The sequence below is a fragment of the Homarus americanus genome, unplaced genomic scaffold (genome assembly GCF_018991925.1).
Source record: "Homarus americanus isolate GMGI-L3 unplaced genomic scaffold, GMGI_Hamer_2.0 scaffold58869, whole genome shotgun sequence".
NCBI classification, from domain to species: domain Eukaryota; kingdom Metazoa; phylum Arthropoda; class Malacostraca; order Decapoda; family Nephropidae; genus Homarus; species Homarus americanus.
In genome coordinates this window covers 14,950-42,463 of record NW_024735258.1, presented here as the reverse complement: position 1 = coordinate 42,463, position 27,514 = coordinate 14,950, and the positions used below count along the sequence as shown (strand labels likewise).

Sequence of the window (27,514 nt, the reverse complement as noted above, 5' to 3'; positions counted from 1 at the left end):
CTCCACTTGTAAGACTCTCCACTTGTTAAACCCTTTATGGATTTGAAAAACCTTCTCGTCTTGGCTCCACTAGTACTGTACACACCCTCTCTAGCCTTAGTTTACAGTAATGTTGAAGTATATAATGAAGACTCACAGCTCATGGGTTAGAAAAACAAAAGATGCTTGTTTTATTTATTTATTTATTTATTTATTTATAGCTTATTTTAGAATCCCCGAAAGTTTGAACAAAATGGCTGACGGGACTCACAAGCGGGCGATGTTTACAGTATGGACCAAGAATAAAAAATAAATGAAAAAAAAATAAATAAATCGTAAATTGGTGCATTGTTTCTCCAGGGGTAATTATAGAAGTACAAATGTTCTCCAGCAGTGGGTAACGATCATAGCCACGTATAGAGCTTCTAACGCAGGTAGATTGATATAGATGCATTACCTGGAGTTAGTGGGTTACAGGGGCCTCCTACACGATAATATTAAAGGTGTTTTTTCCTTCTGTTTGTGGCACTTGAGGTGTTTAGGTTAGGTTTAATTAAAATGGTTTAGTTATAATAGTTATATTACGATAAGTTAAGTTGAATTTAGAACTTTGATTTGAATATATCGTGTTTTAGAAGGATTTGTTAGCTAATAAGTTTAATTTGGATAAGTTTAGTTTAATTTAGATCATTTGATTTTACAAGGTCGTATTATAATGACTGGGAACCATATAGAAAACTGTTAGAGAAGTAAATATTTCTACGGCAGTGAATGAGTAAGTCAATAAGTGGTGTATAGAGTTGCTGACGCAACTTAAACGGTATATACTGTACATTATATGTTATCAGAGCTTTCCTGTTGTACGTAACCGCCTCCGTCAAAGTGTCTTACTGGCTCATGTGAAGATTAGCCTCTAGTTTATTTTACCTCAAGATTAACTACACTGGCACTGCCTGACCTGACCTGATCTGACCTACCCTACCCTACCCTACCCTACCCTACCCTACCCTACCCTACTCCTTACCCTTGTTCCAACCTAACTCAACTTCTAACTTCCTAAGTATGCTAGGGTTAATCATTAGTTGAAATAAGCTGAGGTTAATTTCAGGTAATCTGTCTTTTAATTAATAATTTTGGTCAGGTGAGTACCTTCCTTACCTTACTCCGAGAGCAGGAGGAGGAGTGACTTATAACGCCTACAGATCTTCATCGTCAACCAAGGCAGATATTGAATACCTTTTGTTTACCGTGGCTTAAGAACACATCTTAACACCATAAGACGATTCGCCTCAATACAATAATACAGTAATTGATTATTGTATTCTAATAAAATTTACGGTGTATCTTGTGAACCAGATTTATTGTTTGACCTTAGTGAATGAGAAACTGGTTGAGGTGTATTGTGGTAAACATCCTTAAGAGCAGCTCTGTGTGTTCTTACGACCTCAAAGTAACACAAAAGGTAGCCAATATCTACCCTTGATCAGTCACTTTATGTAGATGTCAATTGTGTCATTTTTCTAGACTTAGTGCCCCCTGGAGGAGAAAGTAAATGCAATGTTGATTTATTTTGGTCACAACACACGCTAGTAGATTATTTTTCCTATTTAACTAAATAATTAACACTATGAAGCTAACTAATTATATAACTCAAAGATGGTAACCAATATGGCGTCGATATTGTTCACATACTCTATGATAAATAGATGTATTGTCTGTTTAATTTTAGGGAAGAATTTAATTTATAAACTTTTGTGAATCTGGATACAGGAGTTTTGTCTTTGTGTGTGTGTGTGGTGATGATGACGGATACTTCCCTGCAGTGAAAAAAATATCTTGACATTGCAAAGTTTAACTGTAAGCCGAAGGAACGTTTGTAATGTGACTTATTATGTGAAATTGTAACTTGAAATTCTTTGTGAAAAAATATTTCCCTATAAAGTTTGGCAGTAAATGAAGTATTACATCAAGGTGTAACTTGTAGTTCCTTGTGGAGTAATTACCTATGTGGACGATACAGCAACTCCAGGGTGTAAGACCTAGAGTAGAAAGTCTTTAGACCTTACCTGAGGTTGAAAGACTCTTATAGTGGAACGTCTTAGGTATTGAAACTTTAATTACAGTAAATAAAATATAATCTACCTAAACATTCCTTCACCTGGCGACAACTAATGATACAGGTGGTGTAATAGCTCTTTAAAATTCCTCCGTTTGATATAATAATGACCACACATGAACTTATAATGTGCAATATCTTGATAACACATTAGTTGGAACATTACACATAGTCCAGTGTATGTGTAGTGAGGGACATCTACCTAAATGAGTTACAGAATGTGGAGTTGAGGCAAAACAAAGTTGGGACATGTTTGAGATCATCAGTTGAGCCAAACGTTTATACTCAATATTGTTTTAATGGTATTTTAGAGCGACCGAAAAATGTAAACAAAATGGCCGGCTAGGTGACACATACCTTACAAGAATTAAACATGAGAACGAACACACACACACACACACACACACACACACACACACACCAGTTTTACCCACATTATCACCAGACTATCGGCATACCTGGTCGGTGGACACCTGCCTCCTCCTCCTCCTCCTCACATTGCTAATATGCTAATATGCTAATATGCTCTGGTATGTTCCAGTGTATTTAAGATATGCTCCCATCTATCTTAAAGAGCTTATGCTAGGTTGGTCTGATATGCTCCTCAAAGACTATGCTGATATACTCTTGTCATCTGATATGCCATTATGTTCATATCACTCTAAAGGATATACTAATATGTTCTGATATGTTGGTATGGTTCTGTCTCTCAGAGGGTGTGCTGATGTACTATAAGAGCATATGGGGTATGCTGATATACTGGGTTATGTAGCTAGGCTCATATCTCTCTTACAGGGTATGCTAATATACCCTGATATGCTTGCATCTATCTCTGAGCATATACTGGTTGACTGTAATGACATAAGAGATATGCTGGTATGCTTCTAAGGGAATATGTTAACATACTCTAATAATAATTTGAAATGAGGTTAGTTATACTTTAGATTCAGGGGATATACTGATATGATATGAATTAACCTAGAAGTATACTGATATGTTCTCAAGGCATTCAGGGGATCTGTTAGTATGCTTCGACATACTTTCGGAAAAAGGTAAACTGGACCTTCAGAAGATAGGGTGATATGCTGACATATTCTGATGGATCTAAGAGAGAGTGGAAGACTATGAGAGCTAGTTAATATACTCAGGTATGTTGATATCCCTTCATGGCACTTGGGAGATATGGTAATATACTCCGATGTGTCTCTTTGGATATACTGATATGCCACTAATGGGTCCCCAGAAAGCAGGAGACAAGTTGATATGCTTCGAGGACACTAATCTGTATAATGATTTTTTCCCTGACTGTTAAGAAGTATACTGGTATATTTCAAATGTTGCTTAGTATTATAGTATACTTTGGGCTGTTCTGAACATATTTCACAGCTGATTTTCAGAAATATATGCTGCTGTCACTGGCTTGTTTATTCCGGAGACATTGATTATACTTTGAGTATGTTGATATGCTTTGTTACCAGTCAAGGAATATGCTGATATGTTCTGACACTTCTCAGTGATTACCCAGATATACTTAGATACCTGACAGTATTTATTGGAGTATAGTGTCGTATACTCTGATGTCATTCTAGTGATATGCTGATGAGCTGACATACCGCTTTATGTAACTGTGATATATTGAATCATATACATCCATTCCTCACGCTTAATATATATGATATTCTAAACAATGCTGATATTATTTATGTTATACCCTGATTATATACTAACATACTACAGTGTCATTTATAGTGTATGATAGTATACATTGGGGGGTATACTTTGAGGTTATTTAGATAATATGATGGCAAACGGTGATATACTCTGATGCCATATTTGGTATAAACAGATATATTGATATAATTTATATAATATACCGATAGATATAACTAAATATCTGTGAAGTAAATCCTGTACTTTTTGATATACCATTCAGGGTGGAGGTATGCTAATATACCACGATAGCACCCGTCTCTCAGCGCTAATATACCCTGATGGCACACTTAACATCCTGGCGCCGGTCGTGGGGTATACTGATATGCTAAAGTCTTCTTCATCTTCTAATATCTCGACTTCAGCTTCGTAAACTGTGATTACTTAAACGTATTTAACGCTCGTTTACGTAACTTTTGTAGAATAAATGAATGTATATCCGGGGTTCTTCTGTTTCTTTGTCCATCTGATGTTTGCGTCCATGTTGAGGAGAACCACTTAGCAGGGCTCGCATTTTCCCATAATGTGTTACCTCAAGTTCCATAATTTGCACTTAGTGAAGCCACGATATCCCGCGTTATGTTGCCCGTCTTACTTCCTTCTGGGTTATGTGTCTTAAGTTGGTGAAAAAATTAAATTAAGTATAATTAAATTAAGTATAAATTGAGTATAACAAAGTCCCCTGATCGAGTATAACAAAGTCCCCTGATTGAGTATAACAAATTTCCATGATCGAGTATAATAAAGTCCCCTGATAGCGTATAACAAAGTCCCGTGGTCGAGTTTAAGAAAGTCCCCTAATCGAGTATAACAAAGGCCCCTCATTGAATATAACAAAGTCCATTGGTCAAGTATAAAAAAGTCCCCTGCTCGAGTATAACAAAGTCCCCAGATCGAGTATAACAAAGGCCCCTCATCCAGTATAACAAAGTCCATTGGTCAAGTATAAAAAAGTCCCCTTGTCGAGTATAACAAAGTCCCTCAGCGAGTATAAGAAAGTCCCCTGATCGAGTATAACAAAGCCCCGTGGATGAGTATAACAAAGTGCCATGATCGAGTATAAGAAAGTTCTTGATCGAGTATAACAAAGTCCCCTGGTCCAATATAACAAAGACCCTCATCGAGTATATCATATCCCCTGATCGAGTATAACAAAGTCTCCTGGCCCAGTAAAACAAAGTCCCCTAATCGAGTATAACAAAGCCCGCTTGATGAGTATAACAAAGTCCCCTGTGTATGTATATTATGTATGCTGGACTATATATTATGTATGTATATTATGTATGTGCTCCATTTGTATTATTTATTCAGCCTAGCCAGCAGTGTGTGGCAATGTTATTACCATATCCCACATGCTTAATTAATGTGCCTGGCGACGTATGGAAGCTGCTAATGTATCACTTGCCATACGTCGTCTATAGCAGTTGACCAGGAGCCTAGCTGGGAGGAGCGCTACCCCCCCTCTGTGTACATACTCTTATCCAGTAAACCGAACCTACAAAACTATACAGGTGTTTGTGTTCTCTCCTGTATATAGAACTTATTACCCAGAACACCTAACATGGCGCAGTGCGTAATCTTACTGGATAATTACGAGTGATTAGTGCAAGTTTGTGAAAGCTGGCTTATGGACTCCCGCCTTGTGCCAACCACCGCGTCATCCCTCCTCGAAGAATTTAGCAACTTTGAGCAGTGTCAGTGACAGTGATTTTCTGTGAATTGTTTAGTGCATTGTGTGTTTCGTGCCATTTATGTGTGACCTTGTTTTAAAGGATTTCCAAGGTATACGGCATGTTCTGGGCATTCGTGGGGAGTAGAGTTCAGCGCACCCTTCTCTAACCGTTTACAGAGGGTGACTGAGCTCCTCGCTGTCTCCACCCCTCTCCCTCACAGCGCCGCCTCCACCCCCCCTCACAGCTGGGGCAAGACGCTTTGCCTGCCCGACACACACACACACACACATACATGTACTAACACTTGCTGACCGCGCGGCTCCATTATATATATTTTATATATATAATCTACTTATCTGTGTATTTAATTAATTTTTTGTCTGAAATCTTGTTGATACGACGGGCTGACCGGTCAACACTGATTTAAGACACAGTACACAGATGAAGTAGTTATGTCTCATGCCTTACGTAACCGTGGAGCCAGCGCCTGGATGAGTCAAGCGGATGATAGTCCCACAGAGATGGATGACCAGGCCGGCCACGACGCTCCAGCTCCCACAACATCGCGCAGCCCTTCACCTCAACATTCAGCGTTATCTCCAGAGATATTTGCCTTAATGAAGTTTATGAGAGATGAGAGACGCGAGGATGAAGCTCACAGACGTTTGGCGGATGAGCACAGAAGGCAAGCAGAGGCAGAACGAGACCACCAACGGAGAATGGAAGACAGTGCACGGTTTGAAGCCTTGATATCTCGCCTCACTGTTAACCAAGCCCCTGGCTCTAACACTGCCTCGGTACTGACTGGTTCAGATACCTCATCCATGCTTCCTTCACGCCCCCCAGCCCCACCTAAAGCAGCAGCTCAAACACCGCCCATCTTGAAGCCTGATGTGAATTTCCAGACTTTTCGTGAATGGCGGCGACGGTGGGCTGATTATTCTACAATGGTGGATCTCCAGAGTTTGTCTCAGCCTAAACAACTCATCCAGCTGCGTATGTGCCTGTCCTTGGAAATTCAGCGTGTCTTGGAACATACGTTGCAGGTACCCCCAACCTCTTTGCTGTCTGTAGAGGAGGTACTGGACGTTCTACAACGGCACTTCAAAGGACAGCAGAATGAAGCTCTGCGCAGGAGGGAATTGTTTAGCTGCAGACAGATGGAGGGTGAGTCTTTTGACGCTTTTTATGTACGTCTTAAGAGAGCCTCGGAAGAGGTAGATATATGTTTAGGCCACCACCAGCAGTGTGAGGAGACCCAGTTGAAGCAGGTGATCTTGATGGGTGTTAAGGACGAGGAACTTGTCCAACGCCTCACCTCCCTCGACTCTTCCTCTTCTCTTCAGGATGTGTTGACGATATGTCGCTCCTATGAGGCTGCCAGGTGTGCCACCTCTGCCATCCGTGCTCCCCCTACAGCTGTACGCGCTGTTTCCCGGTACAAGAAGGACAAGAAGTCTGCTCCTACGCCTTCGCCCACCACGTCCACGCCCGGTTCATTTTGCAACAACTGTGGTAAGCAGCACGGAACACAGGTATGTCCAGCTGCTGAGTCTACCTGCAACAGTTGTGACCGTAAGGGCCACTGGTCACTCACAGTACGGTGCCCAGCCAAACGCGTCCAGTGCAATGTGTGCGGTCGTCTGGGCCACTATGACAAGTGTTGCCCTTCCAACAAACCCAAGGGACAGCGTCGGCGGAAGCTTCAGCGCCCTTCCACCAGAGAGGGCCGCCCACAGTCTTCCAATCAGAGGCACGACGACCCTGGACAACGCTCGAGCCATATTAGGAATGTGTGCTCCCCCCCGCGTCCCAGGACCAAAGTCCCCCAGTACATCAGTGTCATTGTGACCTACCGCAGTGTGTCATCCCGTCTCCAGATGTTGCCCGACACCGGCGCTGATGCTACAGTCATCGGTCCCCAGCATTTGCAATGCTTGGGGCTCTCTCCAAGTGATCTAGGACCGCCCCCCAAGGATCTCCGCTTTATGGCAGATGGTTCACAGATGACCCCGGCCCTAGGTTCACTCCAAGCACAAGTCACCTTTGGCAACAGGTCGTGTCAAGCCTGGATTGATGTGCATAACGGTGTCCCGACTCCTTTGCTGTCCTACAGACATTGTCAAGAGTTGGCCATCATCTCCCAGGACTTCCCCAAACCTATTCTTGAGGTAAAACACGCCAACAGGGTGCAAAAAGGGAGCAGCAACGACCCTGCTGCCGCCCTACCCCTGCCTCTTGCCAGTGACACCTCTCCTTCGGATGCTCGGAAGTACTTCCTGAAGGAATTCAGCGACGTTCTGGTGACCAAGTCCGCTCTGGAATCCAAGCCTCTCAAGAAGATGGTAGGCCCCCCCATGAGGATCCACCTGAGGGACGACGCGAAGCCCTTCGCTATTTACACCCCTCGACTGGTTCCCCTGGCCTTCCGCGAGGCGGTCAAAAACGAGCTGGACTCCATGGTCGCCCAAGAAATTATTGCACCAACCGGTGATGACCCGTCTCCATGGTGTCACCCTATGGTTGTCGTTGCAAAACCTAAAGGTGGTGTTCGGATCACCACCGACCTCTCCAAGCTCAACAGCCAGGTGTCTCGTCCTGCGCACCCTTCTCCCACGCCCTTTGCAGCTATACGCAGTGTGAACCCGAAGGCGCGCTTTTTCACGACGATGGACGCCCTGTGTGGATACTGGCAGATAGAGCTTGCCGAAGAAGACCGACCACTCACAACTTTCATCACACCGCATGGACGTTACAGTTATTGCCGTGGCCCCATGGGATTTGCCGCTACAGGAGACGCTTTCTGTCTTCGAGGTGATATGGCTCTACAAGGTCTGGCAAACTGTGTGAAAGTGGTCGACGACATACTCGTGTACGACGAGGATTATATGGATCACCTCTGCCGTATCTACGAGGTACTCAACAGGTGCCGGAAGCACGGCATTACCCTAAATGCCGACAAGTTTGTTCTGGCCAGCTCTTCAGTTGACTTTTGTGGGTACACCCTCTCAGGGAATGGTATCGCAGCTGACCCGGAAAAGGTCCGCGCCATCACGGATTTTCCCACCCCTGCTAACCTGACCGACTTGAGGTCCTTCATCGGTCTCGTCAACCAGTTAGCAGAGTTTTCGTCGGACATCTCCGCAGCTGCTCAACCACTTCGCCCCCTGATGAGCCCCAAGAGGACATTCCTGTGGACCCCCGACCACGACAAGGCCTTCCAGCAAGTGAAACAGGCCCTGTCTCGTCCACCTGTCCTCGCCACGTTTGACCCAGCCTTGCCGACAGTTCTGCAGACAGATGCCTCACGCTTGTATGGCGTGGGATACGCCCTACTGCAGGATCATGGTGGAGGGCAGTTCCGGCTCGTCCAGTGTGGCTCGCGTTTCCTCTCTGACACTGAGACGCGCTACGCCACTATTGAGTTGGAGCTGTTGGCTGTGGTTTGGGCGATGTCCAAGTGCAGGTTTTACCTCATAGGCCTGCAACACTTTCACCTAGTGACCGACCATCGCCCGCTTGTCCCGATCCTCAACCACTACACGCTAGACGCCGTTGAGAACCCTCGCCTCCAGCGTCTGAAAGAGAAGCTCTCGGCGTACATCTTCACAGCAGTGTGGCGTGCTGGTAAGGAGCTCTGCATCCCTGATGCCTTATCCCGCTCTCCTGTCAGCCGCCCTACTCCAGAAGACCATGTGCTCGACGCCGACCTCGCTCTTTCCGTCAGGACTGTGGTCACTCTCCATGCCGTCCAATCCCTTCGTTCGGACCTGTCACCAGATGACGACAAGGCAATGGAGGACCTTCGAACAGCGGCCCGAGATGACCCTTCCTACGTCCGACTTGTCGAGTGTGTGAGGAATGGATTTCCTAGCAACCGCTACGATCTTCACAACACCCTGCTCCCGTATTGGAAACTCCGCGATGAACTTTACTGCGACGGAGACCTTGTTCTGTACGGAGCACGTGTAGTTGTCCCTGCTGCATCACGTCCCCACGCCTTGGCTCGCCTTCACGACAGTCACCGTGGAGCTGAGGCCACCAAACGACGTGCACGACAGACTGTGTTCTGGCCCGGCATCAACTCCGACATCTCCAATGTTGTCCGTGCGTGTGAGCCCTGCCAAGTACTACAACCCAGCCAGCAGCAGGAACCCTTCATGAGTGACGACAACCCCACCCGCCCCTTTGAGTCTGTGTCGGCCGACTTTTTCTGTGTGTCAGGAAAGTCCTTCCTCGTTATCGTCGACCGTCTCTCTGGTTGGCCTGTTGTCATCAAGTGCGGTAATGACACGACGTCTGCCGCCACCATCAGCAAGTTCCGCCACTACTTCCGTGACGTGGGCGTTCCTGTACGCCTGCGAACCGACGGAGGGCCTCAGTTCACAAGCCGGGACTTTGCTGTGTTCCTTGACCGATGGGGAGTCCGGCATGTGTTGTCATCGCCCCATTACCCGCAGTCCAACGGCCACGCTGAGGCTGCTGTCAAATCCCTGAAGCACCTCATCCTTAAGGTGGCCCCTTCTGGGAACATTGACTGCGAGGCCTTCGACCGGGGTCTTCTTGAACTCCGCAACACACCTAACTACACCGGACGCTCCCCTGCCCAGGTTTTGTATGGACGCCCCCTTCGTTCTTGTGTCCCTGCTCACCCTCAATCCTTCTCCAAGGAGTGGCAGGCCAAGACAGAGGATTGTGATCGCCGAGCCGCCGAACGTGTTCAGGACGTCGTCGCCCGCTACAACGACCACGCCCGTTCTCTCCCCAGGTTGAGTGTCGGCACCCAAGTCCGTGTTCAGGACCCGACCTCCCTACGTTGGGACAAAGTAGGCGTAGTCATGGGTCTCGGTAGGTCACGGGACTATCAGGTGCGGTTACCCAGTGGTCGTGTGTGGTGGAGGAACCGCCGTTTTCTCCGCCCTGTAACAATGCCTTCTGCCGGCCCCGCCACCAGTGTTGAGTCCCATACCCTTCCCAGTGATGAAGTCCCTCGACGCTCAGAACGGATCCAGAAGAAAAGGTCCGCTCAAGACTTTGCTATGAGCGTATAGGGGGGAGGGAGGTGTATGTATATTATGTATGCTGGATTATATATTATGTATGTATATTATGTATGTGTTCCATTTGTATTATTTATTCAGCCTAGCTAGCAGCGTGTGGCAATGTTATTACCATATCCCACATGCTTAATTAATGTGCCTGGCGACGTATGGAAGCTGCTAATGTATCACTTGCCATACGTCGTCTATAGCAGTTGACCAGGAGCCTAGCTGAGGAGTGCTACCTCCCCCTTTGTGTACATACTCTTATCCAGTAAACCGAACCTACAAAACTATACAGGTGTTTGTGTTCTCTCCTGTATATAGAACTTATTACCCAGAACACCTAACATGTGTCTTGTTGTGTTGTGTGTGTCTTGTTGTGTTGTGTGTGTCTTGTTGTGTCGTGTGTGTCTTGTTGTGTCGTGTGTGTCTTGTTGTGTCGTGTGTGTCTTGTTGTGTCGTGTGTGTCTTGTTGTGTCGTGTGTGTCTTGTTGTGTTGTGTGTGTCTTGTTGTGTTGTGTGTGTCTTGTTGTGTCGTGTGTGTCTTGTTGTGTTGTGTGTGTCTTGTTGTGTCGTGTGTGTCTTGTTGTGTCGTGTGTGTCTTGTTGTGTCGTATGTGTCTTGTTGTGTCGTGTGTGTCTTGTTGTGTCGTGTGTGTCTTGTTGTGTCGTGTGTGTCTTGTTGTGTCGTGTGTGTCTTGTTGTGTCGTGTGTGTCTTGTTGTGTCGTGTGTGTCTGTTGTGTCGTGTGTGTCTTGTGTGTGTCGTGTGTGTCTTGTTGTGTCGTGTGTGTGTCTTGTTGTGTCGTGTGTGTCTTGTTGTGTTGTGTGTGTCTTGTTGTGTCGTGTGTGTCTTGTTGTGTCGTGTGTGTCTTGTTGTGTTGTGTATGTGTCATGTTGTGCCGTGTGTGTCTTGTTGTGTTGTGTGTGTCTTGTTGTGTTGTGTGTGTCTTGTTGTGTCGTGTGTGTCTTGTTGTGTCGTGTGTGTCTTGTTGTGTTGTGTATGTGTCATGTTGTGCCGTATGTGTCATGCTGTATTGTGTGTGTCATGTTGTGTTGTGGCCACAAACCATCACGTGGCACCACTGACATGATTTTTGCTGCCCACCTGATACAAGGAAAGTGCAGAGAACAGCGTCGTGACCTGTACATGGCTTTCATCGACCTAACCAAGGCCTTCGACTCGGTCTACAGGGAAGCCCTCTTGTGGACTCTCAGCCATTTTGGCTGCTCCCAAAAATTCATCACCATTGTTAGGCAACTCCACGATGGCATGAACGTCAGTGTCCTGCACAATAGCACCCAGTCAGGGGTTAAACAGAGGGTGTGTACTGGCCCCAACTCTCTTTTCCATTTTCTCGGCTACCTTCCTTACTGGTGCCAGTGCCAATTTAACCGGCGGGCTGGACATCGTGTATCGGATGAAAGGTCTTTTCAAAATAAGACTACTTCAGACAAGAGCAAAGGTGTCGGCAGCTAAAATTACTGAACTTCAATATGCAGAAGGCCTTACTCTTGTTGCTCACACTGAACGTGACCTACAGGAGATCCTGAACACCTACGCTGATGTGTATGCACACTTCGGGCTTGAGACAAATGTACGTAAGACTCAAGTTCTCTTTCAACCTGCCTCTGGTTTAGACACACTTCTATATTAACGGTAATACCCTCTCTTATGTTACCCACTTTCGGTATCTCGGCTCCCACCAGCCCACCGCCTCGGACATCGACGAAGAGATTCAGCATCTGATCAGATGTGCATCTCAATCCTTTGGCAGACTCCGAAACCGTGTCTTCAGCTGTAGGAAGCTGGAATTATCTACAAAGTTACACGCATATCGAGCAGTGGTCCTCCCCACCCTGCAATGTGGCAGAGAGACTTGGGTCAAATTTAGGAGGCACCTCAAGGCACTTGCAAACTTTCACCAACGTAGTCTAAGTTCCCTCCTCCGAGTCGCTAGGAAGACAAGGGAACAAATGCCAGTATTCTTGCTGTCACCAACAGTAGGAGCATCGAGGCTACCATTAACCATGAACGTCTATGCTGGTCTGGCCATGTTACCTGCATGGACGACAGTAGACTGTCAAAGCAGCTACTTTACAGTCACCCTACGAATAGTAAGCGTAACGCTGGCGGGCAACTGAAAAGGTATAAGGATAGTCTTAAGACAAACCAGAAAGAGTGCCAAATCGACCCCTTCACTTGGGAGACGATTTCATATCGTAACGCTTGGAGGAGCACCACACGAGAAGGTGTCAATACTTTCGAGCTAGCCCGACTTCAAACCAAGTCCGTATCGGCCTCTTTAGTCACCTCAAAAGTCACCAATGAAGGTGACATCCCTAATATCTCATATCACTGTATCATACTGTAGCTGGATGAGCATCATACTCGATTCCGAGTGACAGCAAAGTAGTAGTAGTAGTAGGACGTGACTACAGCAATATCAGATGGAGAGACTCACTTAATATGTAGACTAGTAATTAGTGAGAATTTTGACATCAAACACTATCACTTATTACTCCGAGGGTAACTATTGTGTAGTACCAGACACACAGTCAGCCATCACGACCCCCAACACGAGGTAGAAAGGCGCTCTATAACACATGCTCAGACGACTGGTCCTCTCTCAGACCACACTAAGGAAAATATTTACTACACAGGCACTGAAAATAATCTAATGTTTTTACTTGAAAAATTAACACTAGAGTAGACAGTCTGTCGAAACAAACACACAAATAAAGATAAAACAAATACAAAGACTTTTACCACATAGACTTATCTCTACCACACACACACACACATAAACACACACACACACACACACACACACAAAGACACACACACACTATATGTTGACTCTATGTTTCTTATGTTTCTGTATTGAGAGCTTTTGTCAATCAAGTGACCCACTCCCCGATTTGACCATAAGTAACTTATTACCTTTGTTCATTGTATATTTCCAGCCTTCGGGCTGCCATATTATCTTAATAAACCGTTAATTATTATTATTATTATTATTATTATTATTATTATTATTATTATTATTATTACACGTTCACACACATTAACCATCTCGTTACTATGAACAACTTTAAAAAATCAATTATGGGAAGAAAATTCAGGAAATGATGTAATAAGTTAGACAAATACACATACTGTGTAAATAGTTTGTGGACATTGTATGATATATATGGACACAAAGTAGTGCCTTCAGCTGTATATTGTTATATTACTCTTATTAATTATGTATAGTAAAGTATTACAGAACATGTATTAATTCTATGTAATATTCTATTTATTGTGCACCATATTATGTATATAAATTATCACATTTATACTTTATGTATTCAGCTTGTGAATGCTGGCATCTGTATAGGCCAGCGCGTAGTAATACATGGATAGATGTAGAAGTAGTTAAGACTGAGTCCTGGTGGTGTGCCCACAGGCTTCCTGTGTCCTCTGTAATATTATCTCCCGTACGAGAATAGAACCTACTTTTAAAGACAACAAGTGTTTGTATATACCCTCAGTAGTATAGAACATTCTTTGGGTATCTGGCAATACGCTAGAGACATATATAAATATCGAGCACGGGAAACTCCTCAGTGAAGCCTGTGGCAGGGTTGGTTTCAGACACACACTGGATCAAGTTGGGCTGTCTTAACTTCAGTATAACCAGGTAAAAACAAGTGAAATAAGCTTTATCTTATATCGCCTGAGAAGTTTATACAAGTGTAGGATATTAAAGTAAATGTAGTGAAGGATTTTAATGGATGTAAATAGTTTGAGTGCTGCTGTCAGGTGAGGGTTGTGTGTGAAGAGGGAGGGGGATCATTGTAAGCTGAGAGTAGAGGCTGAGGGTTTGGTTGGTATTAGGAGGTGGGTGGAGTGGTTAAGTCTGGGTGATTATGTCACATACATACACAAATCCTACGTGACGGGTGAGAGGGGTTCAGTGGAAGGACAACAGGTGGATGGGGGTATGTAGTAGGGGTAGGGATAGGTGCCGTGGCTTAACACAGTATCCCTGATTGTTATAGGATAGTAGTACAGACTCCCACAAAAGACTTTAACTGCTGCAGCTCGAACCCAGAACCTTGGTAGGCCCCGCCCGGTGAAAAAGGAAGAAGTTGGTTATGTCTGGGGCGGAGTGTAGTTGGTGTGTGTTGGTGGGGAGGGAGATGGGACAGCGAGGGTGTAGAGGACCTTGGCAGTGGCTGATGATGCGTGCTGGGTTGAGGTGAGTTGACTCATACACTTTATCTACCCGCATACAGTGAGCTGACTACTTTATCTACCTGGACACAGTGAGCTGACTCATATATTTTATCTACCTGGACACAGTGAGCTGACTCATATACTTTATCTACCTGGACACAGTGAGGGTGATGGCTCGCTTCCTGTCCTGCCTGACGTGGGTGTTGCTGCTGGCTCTCTGCTACACGCCCACACCTGCTCACTCTGGTAGGTGCTCACCAATACGTCTTACATTTTTTCTATTTGTTATTTTAAATCTTTAAGAAGCATTATCGTCTTCATGTTCTTATAAGTGCACCATTTAATACAATATGTTCATGAAGTAGGATCACGTAGACGACTCACTATCTCTAGTGTTGTAGCAAAACCGATTCATGAACATTGTTGTGCTGACCATTGTTCTGTACAGTATGTCTCATGTCTTTGTACACAGAGAGGTTGAGAACGTCAAGTGGTGGCAGACGACCACCGGTCCCGAGACCTACAGATATGAGTGCATTTGGATAAGGTGGAGTAGATGCAACGAAACCCAACTCGGTAATGGTAGTTCTGTGTTCCTGTGTTTATCAATACTTTCATGTATCTTAGGTGTTATATTCTTGAAGAAAGACACTAGTTAATCTTATCTTGGTTCTTGAATATTTAGTTTTGACGGAGATAAAATTATTGTTGGTGTGTATTTTTTTTTTTTTTGGTGGAACTGGCTTTAAAACATTATATTTCCTGCACCAGATAATCTTTACTCTGTCAGCAAGAACCAAGAGGGGAATTGCCATTATTATTATTATTATTATTATTATTATTATTATTATTATTATTATTATTATTATTATTATTATTATGATTATTGTTATTATTATTATTATTATTATTATTATTATTATTATTATTATTATTATTATTATTATTATTATTATTAAAATCTTTATTGTTAACATTAATATATTATTATCGTGGCCTCACAGTTTCTCTCCTCCCCCGAACGTTCCTTGGACCTAGCCAGATCCCCTTGGGACATACTCCAACACACCCACCCACTCCCCCAAGGACGCCTTCAAAGTTTTCCTGTTCCTAAATTTAGCCGCTAACTTCAGGCACCACGTATTTCTGTATACGTTTGTGTGAGAAAGAAGAGGCATTATTGGCCTGACATTATGACCTGTTGTATCTAACTGCTTTGAGCCAGTTAGTAGGGTGTAATTTGTGGAGTATACCAGTAGTAGTGTATGACCAGGACGCTGAAACTATTGTTAAAATGTACGGTAAGTCTTGTAGGTTCTATAGAAGGAGTATTGAGAGGTGGCAGAGTGGTAATATGTAAAACAAGGGGTGTCGTCCCCCTCTGCTTAACTCATTACACTTCGTTTCCAACCTTTCCCCCCTCGACTATACGTCGTGACTTCTCTAGCCTTCATGTCTGGCTGTGCCTTGAGCCCCAGCATGCCTTCCAACCTTTTCCCCACGACTATATGTTGTAACTTCTTTATCCCTCATGTCTGGCTGTGTCTTTAGTTATGTACTAACACAAGCTACAGCGCTGATCATTAAGTCAGGGGGCAAGAAAGGATCAAGGCTAGGTAACATTCTTGTATTGTCTCACCCTGCTGAGCGAGGTACCGACACGAGAACCTGGTTAACCTTGGTTAAGTGGTAAGTGATTCCGGCTGGTCTTGCTAACTGTGGCAAGTGCGCTGTTGCCATGGCCAACCAGTAGTACAGTATGTTGTTCTTCCTCATACACGAGTAACATGTAAAACTGTATTAATTATCTCCAGAATTTTCACGTGTAAGTTTAAGCCTTTAAAAGGTTAAGACTAAATACACTGAGGCTTGTGTCACGCCACCCAGGAACACTTGATGAGATAAACATACACCCGTCCGGGTTTACTGTATACTCGCTAATTTGGCTTCTCGGAACTGTCCTCTTGTGCCCTTCAAGTAACTGCTTTGAACTGCAGGACCCTTATCATGGCCAGCAACAAGTATAAGAAAAAGACATTAAATTATCGCTATAGGACTATTATCATTCCCATCTACTAAACTATGTATAATATTAATAGGTTTTGATAATGTGACCATTCCCGAGTATCTTGTCATCCAGCCAACCTGTACAGTGTACACCTACCGCCAGCTGTACACCTATTGCCACCTGTACACCTACTGCCACCTGTACACCTACTGCCACCTGTACACCTACTGCCACCTGTACACCTACTGTTACCTGTACACCTACTGCCACCTGTACACCTACTGCCACCTGTACACCTACTGCTACTTGTACACCTACTGCAAGCTATACACCTACTGTCACCTGTACACCTACTGCCACCTGTACACCTACTGCTACCTGTACACCTACTGCAAGCTGTACACCTACTGCCACCTGTACACCTACTGCCACCTGTACACCTACTGCTACCTGTACACCTACTGCAAGCTGTACACCTACTGCTACCTGTACACCTACTGCTACCTGTACACCTCCTGCCACCTGAACACCTACTGCCACCTGAACACCTACTGCCAAACACCAACTGCTACCTGTACAACTACTGCCACCTGTACACCTACTGTCACCTGTACACCTACTGCCACCTGAACACCTACTGCCACCTGAACACCTCTGCCACCTGAACACCTACCCACCTACTGCCACCTGTACACCTACTGCCATATGTACATCAACCACCACCTGTACACCTACTGCCACATGTACACCTACTGTCACCTGTACACCTACTGCCACCTGAACACCTACTGCCACCTGAACACCTACTGCCACATGTACACCTACTGTCACCTGTACACCTACTGCCACCTGAACACCCACGCCACCTGAACACCCACTGCCACCCAGCACCCACTGCCACCTGTACACCCAGGTGCCACCTGTACACCCACTGCCACCTGTATACCCACTGAAACCTGCACACCCACTGCCACCCGAACACACACCTGCCACCTGCATACCCACTGCCACCCAGGTACACCCACTGCCACCTGCACACCCACACCTGGTTCACCCACTGCTACCGGCACACCCATCACACCCGTACACATCCAGTGCCACCTGTACATCCATCACCTGCACGTCCACTGCCACCTGCACACCACTGCCACCTGTACACCTACTTCACACCTGCACACCTACCGCCAATCTGCACATCTACTCACAATTGCACACCCCACCACACCTGTACATCTAATGCCACCTAAACACCCACATGCACATGTACATCTACTGCCACCTGTACACCACTGCTACCTGTACACCTACTGCCACCTGAACATCTTCTGCCACCTGTACACCTACTGCCCCCTGTACACCCACTGCCACCTGTACACCCACTGCCACCTGTACACCTCCTGCTACCTGTACACCTACTGCTACCTGTACATCTACTGCTACCTGTACACCTACCGCCACCTGTACATATACTGCTACCTGTACACCTACTGCTACCTGTAATCCTACAACCACCTGTACATCTACTGCCACCTGTACACCTACTGCTATCTGTACATCTACCTGTACATTTACTGTCATCTGTACACCTGCTGCCACCAGTACATCTACTACCACATGTACATCTACGGCTACCTGTACACCTACTACCACCTGTACACCAACTGCTACCTCTACATCTACTGCCACCTGTACACATACTGCCACCTGTACATCTACTGCCACCTGTACATCTACTGCCAACAGTACATCTACTGCTACCTGTACGCCTACTACCACCTGTACACCTACTGCTACCTTTACATGTACTGCTACCTGTACACCTACTGCCACCTGTACATTTACTACCACATGTACATCTACTGCTACCTGTACACGCACTACTACCTGTACACCTACTGCCACCTGTACAGCTACTGCCACCTGTACACCTACTACCACCTGTACATCTACTGCTACCTGTGCACCTACTACCACCTGTACACCTACTGCTACCTGTACACCTACTGCTACCTACACTACTGCCACCTGTACTACTGCCACCTGTACCTACTGCCACCTGTACATCTAGTGCCACCTGTACACCTACTGCCACCTGTACACCTGCTGCCATCTGTACACCTACTGCCACCTGTACATCTACTGCCACCTGTACACCTACTGCCACCTGTACATCTACTGCCACCTGTACACCTACTGTTATTCGGCTAAGCCACCATATGATTGATATATTTGGCGGGCCTACTCCTAAGGCTGCCCTCGTGACTAACCTTCAGAAGATGTCCAGACTCTTTCGTTGACTAAAAACACATCAGTCACTACAATGTTTGGTGAGTCTTGTAACGCCTAGACTTAGGTGACAGCCAGTCGAGTGTGGTGTTCACATACACACTCACTGGATCACACATCTATTGCCTTGTTTATTAGTGCATTACCACCGCCTTCACGTTGAACAAGCTCTGGTATGCTACGCTTTGTGCCGGAGACGACAAACAGGATATGGCCAAGAGTCTACACTTGGTGGGGAAGTTACTGGGTGAAATTTTTGACTGGTGAGATTCCCACAGTGGGTGTTTTGTTACGATGATAATAATAATAATAATAATAATAATAATAATAATAATAATAATAATAATAATAATAATAATAATAATAATAATAATAATAGATGTAAGTCAAGGTTCTACGCCAAACTACAAATGGTTAACTGACTAGACAAGATGAAGTTAAGGTTCTCGAGTGTAGTTGTTGGCCACGCCTGGTGTAGCCAAGACTTAGGGCCAATTGCAAGATTAGCCGTGGTGTACACCACGCTGTAGTATCCCGGCGGTCGTAATACAATGGAGTAAAATTTGTGTGATCTTTCAAGATGGGCCATGGTGGTACCCGACCGTTGTTTGTTGTTACTACGCCATCGTAGTGTAGTCAGGTGTACCAACTGGCGGAAGACTGGGAGGTTGGTAGGCTTACACCCTCAAAACGTTGTCAGTGGCACGAAATGTTTACTCTTGCTACACGATTTATGAGCATGATAAACTTGAATCCTCATTTTCCTATTTTCTTGGATTAAAAGACAATTCTGGGAATGAAATACGATCACTTACAGTAAATATAGGTAAATATATCCCGTGACAACCATAAAAATGTATGTAATAGGCCCCTGTCTCATCAACAGAACGTATTATATAAATGGGTCAATACATCTGATATTATATTCAGATTCACCCCCTGTAACTTTCCACTGTCTATGAGTAAGACATGAGATGGACACGTGAGCGGGCAACTCACCCAAGAGGGCGAGTCCCATAGCTCAGCATTTCTGTAAGCACGCACTGCGATGCCCTTAACATAAGAACATAAGAATGGAGGAAACTGCAGCGGGCCTATTGGCCCATACTGGGCAGTCCCGTTTACACCTAACCCCTATTGCTCATATGAGCATCCAACCTATGTTTGAAGCAATTCAGCGTATTCGAGTTAATGATGATATTTGGTAACTTGTTCCATTCATCCATACTCTGTTTCCAAACCAGTGTTTACCTATTTCACGCCTAAATCTAAATTTGTCTAATTTAAAACCATTGTTACGAGTTCGCTCCTGGTTGGATAATTTGAGTACCTTTGTAATGTCCCCTTTGTTTAGCCCTGCCTTCCACTTATACATCTCTATCAGGTCGCCCCTCGCTCTACGTCTCTCGAGGGAGTGCAAATTAAGATGCTTTAACCTGTCTCTATACTCAAGGTTCCTAATGCCCGGGATTAGTCTTGTCATTCTCCTCTGAATTCTTTCCAAGGATTCTATATCCATTCTGTAATACGGTGACCAGAACTGAACTGCGTAATCCAGGTGTGGTCTCACAAGAGCAAGATACAGTTTTAGGATGACCTCGCTAGTCTTGTAACTAACACTCCTTTGTATGAACCCAAGTACTTTATTAGCCTTGTTACGAGCAAAAACACATTGTTTACTTGGCTTAAGGTTCCTACTTATCATTACTCCTAAATCTCTCTCGCAGTCGGATTTCTCTATGGCATCGTTGTTCATCTGGTATCTGGTTTCCCTGTTTACATCTCCTATACTGAGTACTTTACATTTGTCGACTTTGAATTTCATCTGCCATTTTTCAGACCATTCGAAAAATTTGTTTAGATCTTCCTGTAGTTTTGCCGAGTCCTCGTCAGATTTGATAACGCGTCCTATTTTAGTGTCATCAGCAAATTTACTTATGTTGCTGTCTATGCCGATATCTATGTCGTTTATGTATATAATAAACAATAATGGTCCAAGTACTGAGCCTTGGGGAACTCCACTTGTGACGTTGCTCCAATGGGACTTAGTGCCGTTAATGCTCACTCGCTGTTTCCTGTCCTGTAACCACGCCCTAATCCATTTAAGGATGTCACCTTTGATGCCATGAGCTTCTACCTTTCTAATTAGTCTTTCGTGGGGGACTCTGTCGAAGGCTTTGCTAAAGTCGAGATATACCACATCATAATTGTGCCCCTCGTCCACTACATATAACAACATCCATCATCACTACATATAACATCATCATCCATCACCACTACATATAACACCATCCATCTTCACTACATATAACACCATCCATCATCACTACAGATCGGTAAAGTAGTTTCCAAGATTCTCGTGCGGACACACAAACACACAGACCTACTTCTTTGTTTTAGATATATAGATGAACTAACACACTCTCCTTGTATGGGCGAACTTACTGACGTAATCATGAAGGTAAATTCCCTGTAAATGTTCCCCGACTCCGAACACTAGGTGTTGATACTTTCTTAGAACTGTTTTTGGAGGTCAGGAATCCCAGTAATAATAACACTGTTACCTGCGCTTCCTTGTTATGAAGCAATTATTTTAAAAATAATATTTTTCCTACCCTGACTCATGCCACCAAATTTAGAGACACTCATAACGAGGGAAGTAGTCTGAAATCTTTGTCTGATCTTCAGATCATCTTTGTCCGCTCTTCTAATGGTCTTTGTCCGATCCTATGATCGTCTTTGTCCGATACTCTGGTGGTCTTTGTCCGATTTTCTGATGGTCTTTGTCCAATTCTCTGATGGTCAATGTCCGATTCTCTGATGGTCTTTGTCCGACTCTGATGTTTGTCAAATTCTCAGATGGTCTTTGTCCGATCTCCTGATGGTCTTTGTCCGATCTCCTGATGGTCTTTGTCCGATTCTCAGATGGTCTTTGTCCGATCCGCTGGTTTTGTCCGATATCTGATGGTCTTTGTCCGCTCCGCTGATGGTCTTTGTCCGTTCCGCCGATGGTCTTTGTCCGCTCCGCTCATGGTCTTTGTCCGATCCTCCGATGGTCTTTGTCCGATCCATATGTCCTAGACTGTTGTGGCGCTAAGCTCATATTCATAATCTCCTTTAAGGTAGAAAATTTTCCTCTTTGAACTTATGATAGAGATAAGCTCCGAAAATTTATCAAGAAAGTTCCTTACATTAGTGTGGGATCTTCTGTAGATTACTCCTACTAGGATATTTCGTGTGTCGTTACGTAATTTAGTGAAAACACTCTCCATGTACTACTCCTGAACCTTTAAATAATCTCTTACAGAAGTGTTATACATGATATCAACATATAGGGCGACACCACCACTGTGTCGTGACGTGTTGACGCAGTGTCTATTATAATTAGGAATGTTATACAAATGTTCAATATCGTTAGTGAGTTTGGTCTCAGAACCCAGGTACATAAAATTTGTGGGCAATAGAAGATAAACACTGATCTATAACGGTATCTAGATGAAGGGGAATACTGCTGATGTTATGGCTAATTAAGGAGAAGGAATGAGGTAGAAGAAGACTAGAACTAAACTCTGGAGAGTCAGGAAGGTAACAGGAACAGTTGGGGTTGGTGTAACCCAGTGAGTTTTGTAGAAAGGCGTCAAGATCAACATGAGGGAGTATTGTGTCGACACCATGGGTAAATGGGGTGTAACACATACGGTCTAGCACATCTAAGGGAACAACACCAGCATCATCAGTGTAGGAATATTGGTACTGATTAAGGAACAGCAAAAACTCAGGGTCACTGAGGTGTAAAAATGGAATATGAAAGAAAGTTATAATAGTGGGGGGTAACGTACTCACAAGTGCTACAACCAACAGAATTAAGATGACTGTTGAGGGAGGTTTCCAGATTGAGTCATTTGGTTCTGAGCGTCGCTGGTTTCCACCTTAGAGGGTGGACGTGTACCCTAGTTGGCCGACAGGGGTGGAAACTCCTCAGGTGATAGAGGCAGTGGTTAGTCCCAAAACAAACTTGACCAAACAGGCAGCCATAATGGAAGGATCCAATAATGAATGAAGGATTATGAATATGATCTTAGCGCCACAACAGTCTAGGTCATATGGATCGGACAAAGACCATCAGATAATCGGACAAAACCAGCGGATCGGACAAAGACCATCAGAGTATCGGACAAAGACCATCAGAGGATTGGACAAAGACCATCAGATAATCGGACAAAACCAGCGGATCGGACAAAGACCATCAGAGTATCGGACAACGACCATCAGCGGATCGGACAAAGACCACCAGAGTATCGAACAAAGACCATCAGAGGATCGGACAAAGACCATCAGATAATCGAACAAAACCAACGGATCGGACAAAGACCATCAGAGTATCGGACAAAGACCATCAGAGGATCGGACAAAGACCATCAGATAATCGGACAAAACCAGCGGATCGGACAAAGACCATCAGAGAATCGGACAAAGACCATCAGAGGATCGGACAAAGACCATCAGATAATCGGAGTAAACCAGCGGATCGAACAAAGACCATCAGAGAATAGGACAAAGACCATCAGCGTATTGGACAAAGACCATCAGAAAATCGGACAAAACCAGCGGATCGGACAAAGACCATCAGAGTATCGGACAAAGGCCATCAGAGGATCGGACAAAGACCATCAGATAATCGGACAAAACCAGCGGATCCGACAAAGACCATCAGAGAATCGGACAAAGACCTTCAGACGATCGGACAAAGACCATCAGATAATTATCCGCTGGTTTTGTCAGATTATAATCGGACAAAACCAGCGGATCGGACAAAGACCATCAGAGGATCGGACAAAGACCATCAGATAATCGGACAAAACCAGCGGATCGGACAAAGACCATCAGAGGATCGGACAAAGACCATCAGATAATCGGACAAAACCAGCGGATCGGACAAAGACCATCAGAGGATCGGACAAAGACCATCAGATAATCGGACAAAACCAGCGGATCGGACAAAGACCATCAGAGTATCGGACAAATACCATCAGAGGATCGGACAAAGACCATCAGATAATCGGACAAAACCAGCAGGTCATCGGACAAAGACCATCAGAGTATCGGACAAAGACCATCAGAGTATCGGACAAGACCATCAGAGTATCGGACAAATACCATCAGAGGATCGGACAAAGACCATCAGAGGATCGGACAAACACCATCAGAGGATCGGACAAAGATGATCAAAGGATCGGACATTGACCATCAGAGGATCGGATGAGATGATCAAAGGGTCGGACAAAGACCATCAGAGTATAGGACAAAGATGAAAAAGGATCGGACAAAGACCACCAGAGTATCGGACAAAGATGATCAGCGGATCGGACAAACACCATCAGAGGATCGGACAAAGATGATCAAAGGATCGGACAAAGACCATCAGAGGATCGGACAAAGATGATCAGAGGATCGGACAAAGACCATCAGAGGATCGGACAAAGATCATCAGAGGATCGGAAAAGATGATCAAAGGGTCGGACAAAGACCATCAGAGTATCTGTCAAAGACGATCAGAGTATCGGACAAAGATGATCAGCGGATCGGACAAAGATCATCAGAGGATCGGAAAAGATGATCAAAGGGTCGGACAAAGACCATCAGAGAATCGGACAAAGATGAAAAAGGATCGGACAAAGACCACCAGAGTATCTGACAAAGATGATCCGAGGATCGGATATTGATCATCAGAGGATCGGAAAAGATGATCAAAGGATCGGACAAAGACCATCAGAGGATCGGACATAGATGATCTTAAGATCGGACTACTTCCCTCGTCATGAATATCTCTTTGGTGGCCTGGGTCAGGGTAGGAAAAAATATTATTTGTAAAATAATTGCTTCATAACACGGAAGCGCAGGTAACAGTGTTATTATTACTGGGATTCCTAACCTCCAAAAACAGTTCTAAGAAAGTATCAACACCTAGTGTTCGGAGTCGGGGAACATTTACAGGGAATTTACCTTCATGATGACGTCAGTAAGTTCGCCCATACAAGGAGAGTGTGTTAGTTCATCTATATATATAAAACACAGAAGTAGGTCTGTCTGTGTGTGTGTGTCCGCACGAGAATCTTGGAAACTACTTTACCGATCTGTAGTGATGATGGATGGTGTTATATGTAGTGAAGATGGATGTTGTTATATGTAGTGGTGATGATGATGATGTTATATGTAGTGATGATGGATGTTGTTATATGTAGTGATGATGGGTGGTGTTTTATGTAGTGATGATGGGTGGTGTTATATGTAGTGATGATGGATGGTGTTATATGTAGTAGGGTGTGTCATAGGAGGGAAGATCAGCTAAAACTAATGGCCCATCACTTTTTTGGTAGATTTTAGTGTATATCGAGGGTTCGATTCCTTGCTGGTGAGGTCGTTGATTATATGTTCAAAGTTCGCGTGTTATATGGACTAAAAATGAAGTATATATATGTACCTCGCATTTCATACCAGCTGGATTCGGTAAAATGCTACTGACACCACATAAGAGGCACGGGCAGTTTCCCATTGAGGTTCACGGCGCCATCAGCTCGATGAACAGGCTTTGTGTGAAATATAACAGAGTCTAGAACTGCTTTTAGTGTCCAAGTGAGGTCAGGAAGATGGCGACCATAGAGGAGACAAAATATAACAACATTACAGAATAAATCACGGTTTAAAATATTATTATTTGGTACTATATTATTATTGTATTATATGTCGTCTTACATACAGTATTGTGGCTAATGCGGTGTTTCCTTTTTCACTACAGGGAGCGATAGTACACAACCCCAACAGTAATTACCGACCACAAGTGGTGTTTGGTCCCAGACCTAGACCACGGCCCACCTGGTACTACAACCAGCCTTATTGGTACTATAGTGGATAGCCGCTGGTACTACCCCTGCAGCTACCACCACCATCCTTACTAATGCTGAGTTGTACCGTACCTCTGACCCGGGTGGGACAGGTCCTGTCTAAACACACAGAAGCTCGTCCTGTGTATAGTCAAAATTCACTCTCTGAGGACCAACTTAAACTGAACATTCATAACAATGATCTACTTTTGTCTTCTGAGGTTCACTTTTATTATAAATCTGATAGTGGAGATTAATTTCACCTTTAAGGAATAGTTTAAGCTAAACAAACTATGTGGAGTATAATAGCTTTATTATGTGGAGCTCTATAGCTTTACTATGTTGAGTTGAATCCTTCCATTTACTTTAAACAATCACTGCTGAATGTTCTTTAAGGTGAGTCTGCCAGGTTCCTTGAAAGTAGCATAAATAAATGTTTATGGGTTAAATTATGACATCACCTTAATTAACGCTCTGAGCTGTGAGCGTTAATAAAAATATGAAGCTGATATGTATCTGAGGTTCAGGAGCCTCACGTGTATCATGAGCGAGAGAGAGTGTAGGACTGAGGGTAGAGTCAGGCCAGGGGTCTGGTCCTTACTGTTGACATAGCCAGGTCACAGGGCTATAGGTCAGATGTCAAGAGGTCATCTGTTAGACAAGAAGATTCATTACCATACATCACTAACTTCAGTATTAGAGAGAAAATGGTAGACACTGGCTCATAGTTTACTCACCGTGGGTGTAGTAATTATATAGTGCACATTTATATAAGTATTACTGTCTGTTAGACAGGGGATAATGTATAACCTAACTGTCTCAGAACTAACTACCGTCTATAGTCGTTCAGATTAATAATAATTGTTAAGTCTCTCTACGCCTCAAGAACTTAATACAATTCTATGAGGTGATAATGAAAAGTTTTGTCTTAAGTCTTTTGATAAAGTTTAGTGTTTGTTATAGAGTCTGTCTGTACACCCTACTTCTCTTATGAGGTAAATACTTGTTTCTTAATGTTTATGTTGTTAATACAATTGTTTATTATACGACCATTCATAAATATATTATAATTTAAATGGATTTCCTGACTGCCCCTTTCGGCTGTCCAGTATTACGAAACGAGACACTGACAATTCTTAAGAAAAAAATATTATTTTACGGGAGAAAATATATTATAAAATAATCTTTCTTAGACCAAAATATTACCAATGGGTCTCTCACATGACAAACACAAAGGGACTTAACACGGCAACATATATTACCAAACACTGAAGTCATGTAGATCTTCCTAATAATTTGAAACTTTACATTTTAATTCCTCTTCCTACACATTATTAGCCTCAATCATTATAAATTTTCCATGACTATAACTGATAATTTTAGTCTGTTACAAACAGTACCAGGACAGTATGAGTAGAGTTTAGAGTCGGAGAACTTATACAGGACAAGTATAGTGATGGCGTCAAGTAAAGGAGTGTTTGTGAGTTTACAGACATACAGTATATAAGGAAGCAAACAAGCACGAGGAACTTCTCGGTTTCGTTGATGACAGCACTGGGTTCTTACAGACGCTGGAACGGGTTGGTTCACCTTAGTCTCA

The 27,514-nt window shown here is 44.0% G+C and overlaps 1 long non-coding RNA gene across 1 annotated transcript; it reads left to right on the top strand.

Moving 5' to 3' along the window:
• Nucleotides 1-14,019: 14,019 nt before the first annotated feature.
• On the top strand, nucleotides 14,020-26,990 carry LOC121870829. Its single transcript, XR_006089789.1, has 4 exons — nucleotides 14,020-14,200; nucleotides 14,902-14,985; nucleotides 15,212-15,315; nucleotides 25,830-26,990. It is a non-coding gene; the product is annotated as an uncharacterized LOC121870829 (long non-coding RNA).
• Nucleotides 26,991-27,514: the final 524 nt, after the last annotated feature.